This window comes from Oreochromis aureus, unplaced genomic scaffold, assembly GCF_013358895.1.
Source record: "Oreochromis aureus strain Israel breed Guangdong unplaced genomic scaffold, ZZ_aureus HiC_scaffold_51, whole genome shotgun sequence".
Taxonomy (NCBI): domain Eukaryota; kingdom Metazoa; phylum Chordata; class Actinopteri; order Cichliformes; family Cichlidae; genus Oreochromis; species Oreochromis aureus.
Genome location: NW_024108949.1, coordinates 56,190 through 65,561, shown reverse-complemented (window position 1 = coordinate 65,561; position 9,372 = coordinate 56,190). Strand labels below are relative to the sequence as shown.

Here is a 9,372-nt window from a genome sequence, read left to right as displayed (position 1 = left end):
TGTAGTAAAGCATGACCAGACCTTGTTAGCCCTCTTGACATGAAGTAAGTGCTGGCAAGGTCTCAGGAGGTGTATCTGAGCCCCTCTCGCCTGTCCTCCTCCACTTCCTTCTTCTGTTGCTTCCTTCTCTTTCATCCCTGTCCATCCTTTTCTGTGTTCGAGCTGTTAAAGGGCAGGTGGACCTGACCACAGCAGGGCTGGCAGGCCTCCTCCTCAGAGACCTGGAGTCTCTGTGCACTGCAGGACAGGTACAGGAAGTGAAACTATCATTTCAAATAGCAGCTAGAGTTTAAGGAGGAATAATATACGTGCAAAGAAAGATGCAATAGTTTACAAAAACATTCCCAGCAGGCGAGTACCTGTTCTTCTACATAACATCCTGATTTTCTTCTCTCTCAGTTGTGGCCTTGTGACAGGAAGGCAAATGCTGACTGTCACCTGGCTCCCTGTCTCGCTTACTTGTTAAGAATGCCATGTTGTGTGGCAATGCTGCTGAACCTGAAGTGAAAGAGGAAATGTCATCATCGAGTGTGCGTGTCATGTCCCTTTTTATTTGTAATCTCTGTAGTCTCTCACAGAGTTAAAGCTACTTCACCAAAACAGTTTAAAGAGGCAAAAAAAATGCTCCGAGAAACACTGTACAGCCTGACTCTGGGCTATCAACGCAGTCTAAACAACTACGAGCTAACTTCACTGTTACACTTAACAGTGAGACTGATGTTCCACTAACTGCTTTAGCAACATAATGTAACATCTCTTCCAGCACTAGAGCTGGGCGATAAAACGATAACGATATGTATTATGAAATAACTTTTCTCGATAGAAAAATTAAACTATTGCGATAGACCTCATCTCTCTTGTCCTCTTAAAAAAAAAAAAAAAAAAGAACAGCCAATCCAAATTAAGTAGCGCAGAGCCGAACCAATCACAGCCGCAGCGTCACGTCACATGACTTGTTACGTACAGCACAAGTGCCAAGGCGCACATGTGTTTTTTTTGCAGCCGGGCCGCCCAGGTAATGAAGGAAGTGAGTTTGCCGACTACAGAAAAAATCAACCGAGAGCGTGAGCGATAAGGTTACCAAGAAAAACAGATGATGGTTCCAATGCCGGAGATCTTGTCAAACGGAAGGGCCACAGAAGTTCCCAGAGTGTGAAGGTATTTCGGCTATTTCAAGTCTGACAAAAACAGAGTAGTGCGCACTGTAAATTGTGCGAAAGCAAGTCTGGAAATACAATAAAGCGGTGCATGCTCAATCTCTGACTGAAAGCGCTAATTCGTCATTCGGCTTTTGTCAGACTAAAGTAACTGTTAAAACTGTTTGAAAAGCTAAGCTATACAACAAGGAGAGATTGATGCTACGTCCACACGCACCGGGTATTTTTGAAAACGCAGATTTTTCTATGCGTTTGCACCTTTCGTCCACACGTAAACGGCGCTTTTCAGTCACTGAAACGGAGATTTCTAAAAACGCCTGCCAGGGTGGATATTTTCGAAAACTCCGTTTTGCATTTACGTGTGGACAAGAAAAACGGAGAAAACGCAGCGTCAAAGGTGTGCGCCTTTTGACGCCACACTGTGCGCCACGTTATTGTTTCGGTGAAATGAATTTCTACAATACTGTTACTGTTAATTGTCCTCTCTGCAGTGTTTAAATGCTTACATATACACACACAGTTACTGTCCCTCCACACATACGACTCGGTTCTGTTTCTATGCCCCATCTTTGTTTACTATTTCCTACCGAGGCTTCTAGACTTCTGATTGGCCAACATTTCTACACGGTTAGGAATATATCGCCACCTGTTGCTTTGGCATGTTCCTAGCAGCGTTTTCCTTCATTTCTGCGTTTACGTGTGGACGGATTATTTAAAACGAAAACGGAAAATCTCCGTTTTCAAAAATACCGATATGCGTGTGGGACGTAGCCTGAGAATTTCCTTTTAGTTCTCAGTTTATTTGATATTGACAAAAGTTAGTCAATTTTGTCTGTTCTTCTGTAAAACGACCTAAGATTTATTTTTAGAATTAAAATTTTGTTTCTAAGTGGAATTGACAATTTAGTCTGTTTTGTTTGTTCTATTTTGAAACTTAAACGCTTTAGCGGCTGCCTTTTTGTGTAGTTTACAATATTTGCCTTTATCTGAAACTGAAGTCTCATGTTCCTTAAGTACATCTACCCTGTTGAACTTATTATGGGAAATAAATATTTTAATTAAAACAAGCTGCTAATTATTTCACATTTTACTTGTGAGCAATGGCACATTTAAATCTTACAAATATAGTTATTTGGCTTATATCGTGATATATATCGTTATCGCCTGAGATGAAAAAAACATATCGTGATATGAAAAAATCTTATATCGCCCAGCTCTATCCAGCACTCATGCTCAACATGTGCTATGTGCATGAATACCAGCTGTTGTGATCATCACATGAGACATGTGATGACATTCTCTGATAAATCCATCAGAGGGAAACTTGGGGTTAGTATCTTGTCCAAGGGTATTTGGCATGCAGGCCGGAGCAGCCAGGGATCGGACCATCAACCCTCCAGTTAGTAGATGAGCTGTACAGGCCGGATAAAAGTTTTAAAACAATTTCATTTCCTGCATCCATTTTTTAAAATGTCAAACAGGGAACTCGGCGGAGCGGCAAAGGCAGGACAAACCAAGGATAGGCTGGAAATTACTACAACTGCAACAACATCAGGTTGTGTTGCTCGCAATAAATTAGAATATATTCTGTATGTTGGCAAATTATGTGAGTAGCGGATTTTTCTGTTAAAAGTGTGGAAAAAGACGAGGAAGCAGAGAGAGCTGAAAACTGGCAGTGTGCCCTCTCTCTCTGCTGATATGAGTGAATAGAGCTTAGTCTCAGTTTTTTCCTCACTTTCTCTCATGATGGTAATTATTCAAGTAACATATCTGCGTATTATTTATATGATGATTATATGAATAATATACAATATTTATGTGATTAATGTGTAATGAATAGAAGCAGAAGTATCAAACATTCATGCTGTAATTACAAGGCCCAGCCCAAATGAGGGGAAAATGGGAATCCTTGCCTAGAAGCAGCTATATTCCCTTGCACTGATTTATTTGGCACCACTGACAAGAAATGAGGTTACACTCTTTGTTGATGGCTTAAGCTAATGAAAGAGGGTTCACAGAGGGAATGTCAACAGATACAATTAACACCCACAAGCTGCCACACACAGCCCATCTTAATTGAATACCAAAATAAACCCATCAGAGAGTTACCAAAGAGCTTAGGAGCAGTCAGATCTACATTCTCAAAAGGTGAATCCTGGCCCCTCAGCAACATCAAAAGGCTTGGAAACCACAGAAAAACCAAAGTGGATGATACAGAGACACAAATATACTACTAGGCTCTGAGAGTTCGAACAACCCATCGTCCAATTAGTAGATGACATCCTGAGCTACAGCCACCCCTGTGCACAGCCTGGTCACGTATGAGCAGCTTCCGTGTTTTCAGCTTACCTCTTAAACAGAGAAAAGACAAAAAGTCCTCAGTCTTAGGGCGACGTTTGGTCAGACAGGTGACTACAGCCAGGCTGTGGGAGTGGGTACTCTGTGCCGGCGTCATCAGCACTAATGGTCCTGGAGAGCTGGGTGGGGACTGAGCAAACTTTTCTGTGCGTGCAGCCGTGGTCTGCATACATACATCAAGTCAACTGAGCTCAGTGCATTTATTAATAATGCAACAAACATTTAATCTTAATATCTAGTAAGCCACAGTTCAGTGATGACAGAGACTTTAAATGAATTTAGTTCTCAAAGTTAAGGAACTGACCTCCCAGCCCATTGTTCCTTCAGTGGGCTGGTTTCAGTCATTATGCAAATGTCCTGTTTATAAGATTGTGGAAACCCGCAGTCAGCTGAGACTGAAGAAGTCACTTGGATGAGTGACGAAAAGTTTCTCCCACAAAACGCTTTTGGAGGTTCTCAAAGTGAATTTCATTTTCTTGATGAAACACAATGAGAGGATTAGTTTTAGAAACGGTTGTGTTGTTGAACACATACTTGGGAGCAAATCACAAAGTAGAAATAAATATTCATCTGTTGCACCAACTCACGTTCAGTGAGTGATATAGCATCACTGGAGTTGATATGCATGTCATGCGAAGGCAGATGAGTGTATACTTTTGGCAACACGGTGTTTATTAAAATCTATTCAAACCTCTTTGGATGTGATTTTGTTTAAAAATCAGCTTCTGATGTCGGAACATGACAAGTTTGAGAAGCACTGCTGTATGACAGTACGAGCATTTTGTCCATCACAGGAATAATCACAACACACACAAAAACACACTTGTGCCTACCTGTTTTTGGCACAATCATCTTCATCACCACGATTGCTGGTAGGATGGCGTTGTCGAGGTCGCGTCTGTAAGGACCAACTCCATTTTGGACCAGCTGCCCGATGCTTGATCATAGTGTTAACTACAGAGCCTTAAGAGAACAGGCACAAGCCCAGCTGTGTGAGAACTGACCTCCACCCACAGTGTCATGACAATCAAAGTAATAACACGTGATGACCTAGACAATCGTGCTGCTAGTCGTGGCTAAAATTTGGGACCAAAATGGTGTGTTTACTTCCAGCGAGACTCCAAATAACCCAAAAAAACAATATTAGATACACATGCGTGCTTTTTACAGGTTTAGTAAACAATCCTGCAGAAGCAAACGTATTTGCAGTGTTAGAGTCATACGCCTGTTGTGTTACTCACCACAGACACTTGTTGGGGTGTGCGACCTCAGAGTCCTGGCTGAGAGAGCAGCTCTCAGTGGCGTCTTTGTGTTCTTAGATCTGCACATGCTGTTCAGTGAGTGTGTGTGCTGAGCAGTGTGTGTATGTTTTGCAGGTTTTGTGTATTTTGAGTTCCGCAGCGACAGCGTGTTTTGTGTTTTATTTGAGCGCAGTGTCCTGGTGGAAGACCTCTTCTGGTCCGTGCAAGTACGCTGCAGAGTGTGTGCAACTTTGCTTTTACACATTTTCGTCTGAGTTTGTGTGTTCCGTAGTATCCGAGTAGATTTACTGTCTGGAGATTGCGAGACCCGAGTCAAGTCAGTTGTCTGCCGTTTGTTTGTGTGTTCAGTGTGTAGGCGCTTTGAAACGTGCATGTTTTGTGCAGTATGTGTGTTCTCCTGTGTGGATGTATTAAGTGGTCTGCATGTGAGTCTTTGTTGTTGTGTGCGCATGTTTTTTCTTGCTTGTGTTTTCTTGTGTGTATTAGGTTTTGTCAGTGTCTTTTGCAGAGCATGTGAGTGTGTATTTTTGACTTGCGTTTATGTGGACACTTGTGTGAGTGAATGTGTGCAGCACGGTGTTTGTCTCTGAATTCCCTGAGAGAAAGGAAGAGAACTTTGCGGACCAGACGTTCTTCACACCACGGCATCCCGTCACTGATGTCCTACACCACAAAAACAGTGTCTTCACATTTAGTTCCACATAGTTTGGGGCATCAACACAATTTTTATTTTATCTGTTTACTAAAACGTTTTGATGTTACAGGTACAAGTGAAATGTTTGATGAACCATCCTGAAATCTGAAACATACTTGGCCAGTGGGGAACATTCTGCCAACAGTGACTTCTCTGACTAGTCTGAAACTGAGTTATGTGGGGATTTACTTAAATACACTTTTCAATTCAGTTTTATTTATATAGCACCAAATCACAACAACAGTCGCCTCAAGGTGCTTTATATTGTACAGTAGATCCTACAATAATACATACAGAGAAAAACCCAACAATCATATGACCCCCTATGAACAAGCACTTTGGCGACAGTGGGAAGGAAAAACTCCCTTTTAACAGGAAGAAACCTCCAGCAGAACCAGGCTCAGGGAGGGCGGGGCCATCTGCTGTGATTGGTTGGGGTGAGAATCCGATAATCTGAACATACCAGCAAGTCTACCTCTGAAAAGCTCAGAAAGTGGCCTTAAATCAAATTGAGATGCTTGGTATGACCTTAAACAGGGCGTTCATGCCGAAAAAGCCCTCCAGTGAAGAGGCCCACAATCCTTCCACAGCCATGTGAAAAGACTCATTGTCTACGTTCACACTGCAGGTCTTAATGTTCAATTCCGATTTTTGATCAAATCAGATTTTTTGTCTGCTTGTTCACACTACAAATAAAAAAGCGCCAGCAAACGCGCTCTAGTGTGAACGCTCAAAGCGGCCCGCATGCGCAAAAGCAGATGTCACACACAACGTGCTCTGTTTAGACCCAGAGCAAACAGTATTGTTTGACTGTTGGCCCTTAATATAAAGACTTCGGACTTTACGTTTCCCAATTTTTGCTTTAAGTTATTTTGTTATTTACATAATAATGTAAATAACCTAATAATGATCCTTATTGCTGTTTTAGAGGAGCGGTGCTTCAAAGGATAATCTGCAGATTTCTGTCAGAATCTGCAGATTATACAGTACAAATAAAATGTTCACGCTTTCTCCAACGTTGTCTTCCCAACAGTTTCACTAACATCTACACTGGATGGCCAGGAAGCGTTCGCGATGTCTTCTCCGGCGCTGATAATTGGCGTCTGTCTCGTGTCAGTGACGTAAAAGACGGATTTAATGCGACATGACCGTTCACACAGCAGTCGCTTTCTAAAACATCGGATATGTATCGGATTCAGTACCACATACGTAAAGTGACCCAGATCGGATTTGAAAATATCGGATTTGTGCCGTTCACACTGTCATACCATGATCGGATATGGGTCGCATAGGGTCAAAAGTCGGATTTGATGCGCCGCCTGCAGTGTGAATGTAACCATTGCCTCAGACCTGATTGCAGTTCTTGCTGCTGAGGATGGCACAACCAATGTTTAGGTTTCAGGTGCAATGACTTTTTCCTCCATTAATAAATCAAATTATTATTTAAAACTGCATTTCGGATTTACTTATATTATCTTTGTCTAATATTAAAATTCTTTGATGATCTGAAACAAAAAAGTAATCAGGACGAGGCCACATATGCTGCACGTACACTTTAAAGAGGAAAGACATTTTACTTACATATCTTTTTCTGATGATATTCCGTTTGGGTCTGTCTGTACTCATACTGCCCCAGCAGAAAGTCTCTGTGTTTTGCCTGTGCTATGTTTTCACTGCAGGTGCTGGAATAAACATTCGTCTGCTTCTTTCTAGATGAGAAGAATTAACAAATGCTCCAATTAAAAAAAGCCATTGGACAGGACAGCAGTAGAGAGCCACAGCATTCAATATGACTTCAAGTCATTTTAAAATCAGTCCATTTTGTGGCACAAAGTCACTTATGGTGTGCAAAACCACCAGAAGTTAGTCAAGAAACAGTCGTCTAAAGGAGCAGTGAATCTCACTGGAGACACAGCAGTACTGCATCTATCTGATGACACAGGTGAGCCAGCAAAAGCACACCGATTACTCTTCAATACCTCCAGGTTAAAGATTTAATTAGGATAAATTAGACAGCCTTGTTCAAATATAATTCCTAATGCAGTTTGCGTGGAATAAGACATGCAATTGCCACGGACACAGCCAATTCTTCAATAGACTTGTAGTCAAGACCGCCTAAACCAAGACCAAGACAAGACCAAGACAGACCGAGTCAAGACCAAGACAAAGTCGAGACGAGACAGAGACAAAAAAGTCTTTAAACTGCAGCCAGATGCTGTTTCGTTTACGGGTGTCAGGCATATTTATGTGTTTTTGCGATGCACGTCTCACCCTCTCTGTTTTTCACATAATGATATTATCCTATATCCTGGCATGTGATTGGCCACAATATGGAGGGATTGGAGCACAGCTGAGCCACTGTGTGAGAGCTGAGCAGCCAAAGGAAATTAAGTGAGGAGCCGGCTCTCGCTCAATGGGAGTCGACTCGTCCGATTCACTACAAAGCGCTCTCTAAGCACGGCTCTTAGAGCTGATGCTTTTGCGCATGACACATTATTGAAAGTTACGTTGTGTGTCATGGATACTGTTGACTCCAAATCTCCCGACCACTATGTCGATCTGAGACAGCAAGACCGAGACAGTGAGACCAAGACAAGACCAAGACCACATAAAAGTGGTCTCGAGACCGGTCTCGAGACATCCAACTCTACTGTGAAGATGAACATCTGTCTGATCAAGCCATCCTAATCATAAGGATTAGGTGACAATTACTACCCTAATTGTCACACGTCCGTTTTCCCGTGTAGGTCAAATTGACAAATAAATGTATCAATCATGATGAAGTTATCAAAAACACCAGGGTGACAGGCTGTAAACATGAAATCATGCAGCTGCTCAGAGTGTTGTCAAGCTGCAGGACGGTCGCTCTCCATTTCTCCTCTCACATGGTCTACTTCTGACAGGAAGTAACCATGGTTACAGGAGGATGCTCTCAAACCCTCGTGATCTAAAAGATCTCAGGTTATTGATGCAAAATCAAACTGTACCCCAGTAATAAAACCTCGTAAAAAGAAGTATACTGTATCAGGGCATAATTTAGGGGCTTAGGGGGTTATGACCCCCCCAATAATTAGACCCAACCAATATACGCCCCCCCCTCCCCAATAAAATCATGAAATATTTTGCATAAATAGGCTGTTGATTTTCTTTACTCTTTTCAGTTATTGCCAGCAAAATAGTTGCATGTTTAATCATCTGGGAATTTACCCAGATTTATTTGTTTATTTAGACAGAGATCTTGACCCCCAATGTTCAGCACAAAGTTACGCCGATGTACTGTATGCATGTATTACTGCAGTAACCTTAATAATACTGGCTTTTTAACGAGGTCAATCGATCATAATGTGTGCACTATGTCACTGATGTTAATGTACTACAGAGGTTCCCAAAGTGTGGGGCCCGCCCCCTAGGGGGGGCGCAGAGCCATTGCAGGGGGCGGTATGAAAAGCGAAAAAAAAAAAAAAAAAGCGCTTGGACACTGTGGACAGGTTTTGACGGGGCTCCCACATAAACATAAAGCAGGAGATGAAGCATCGCCAAATATGTCTCCAAACCAACTTCCTTCCAAGCCAAAGACTAGAAAATATGGTGAAGCATATCTTCCCTTTGGCTTCACCTGCACAAGTGCCAAGGTAGGTCTCCCCTGCAAAATTAGTTTCCCTGCGTCGGGAGCAGCGCTGGGCTCTCCAAATCACGGACAAACAGTATCCAACAATGTTGATTTTTAGTTCACAAACACTTCTTGTAATAACTACTCCTGACATTTTGGACATGTTAGCTCTTTATTGCAGTAAAGTTACAGTGGGATACAAATAATATCAGGCTGATCCTGCCGTAATTTGTTCCCCTGTTCAAATCACGGACAAACAGGATCCCACAGCTGTTTATGTGTTTAAACCCA

General features: G+C 42.2%; 1 long non-coding RNA gene across 2 annotated transcripts; it reads right to left on the bottom strand.

Moving 5' to 3' along the window:
- Window positions 1–400: 400 nt before the first annotated feature.
- On the bottom strand, window positions 401–7,104 carry LOC120437092. Of its 2 annotated transcripts, none has more exons than XR_005610822.1 (4): window positions 7,053–7,104; window positions 4,757–5,440; window positions 4,349–4,478; window positions 401–498 (listed from the first exon to the last, which is right to left on the bottom strand). It is a non-coding gene; the product is annotated as an uncharacterized LOC120437092 (long non-coding RNA). The 2 variants fall into 2 exon arrangements; XR_005610823.1 differs by lacking the exon at window positions 401–498 and adding an exon at window positions 3,659–3,678.
- Between the last annotated feature and the right edge of the window lie 2,268 nt (window positions 7,105–9,372).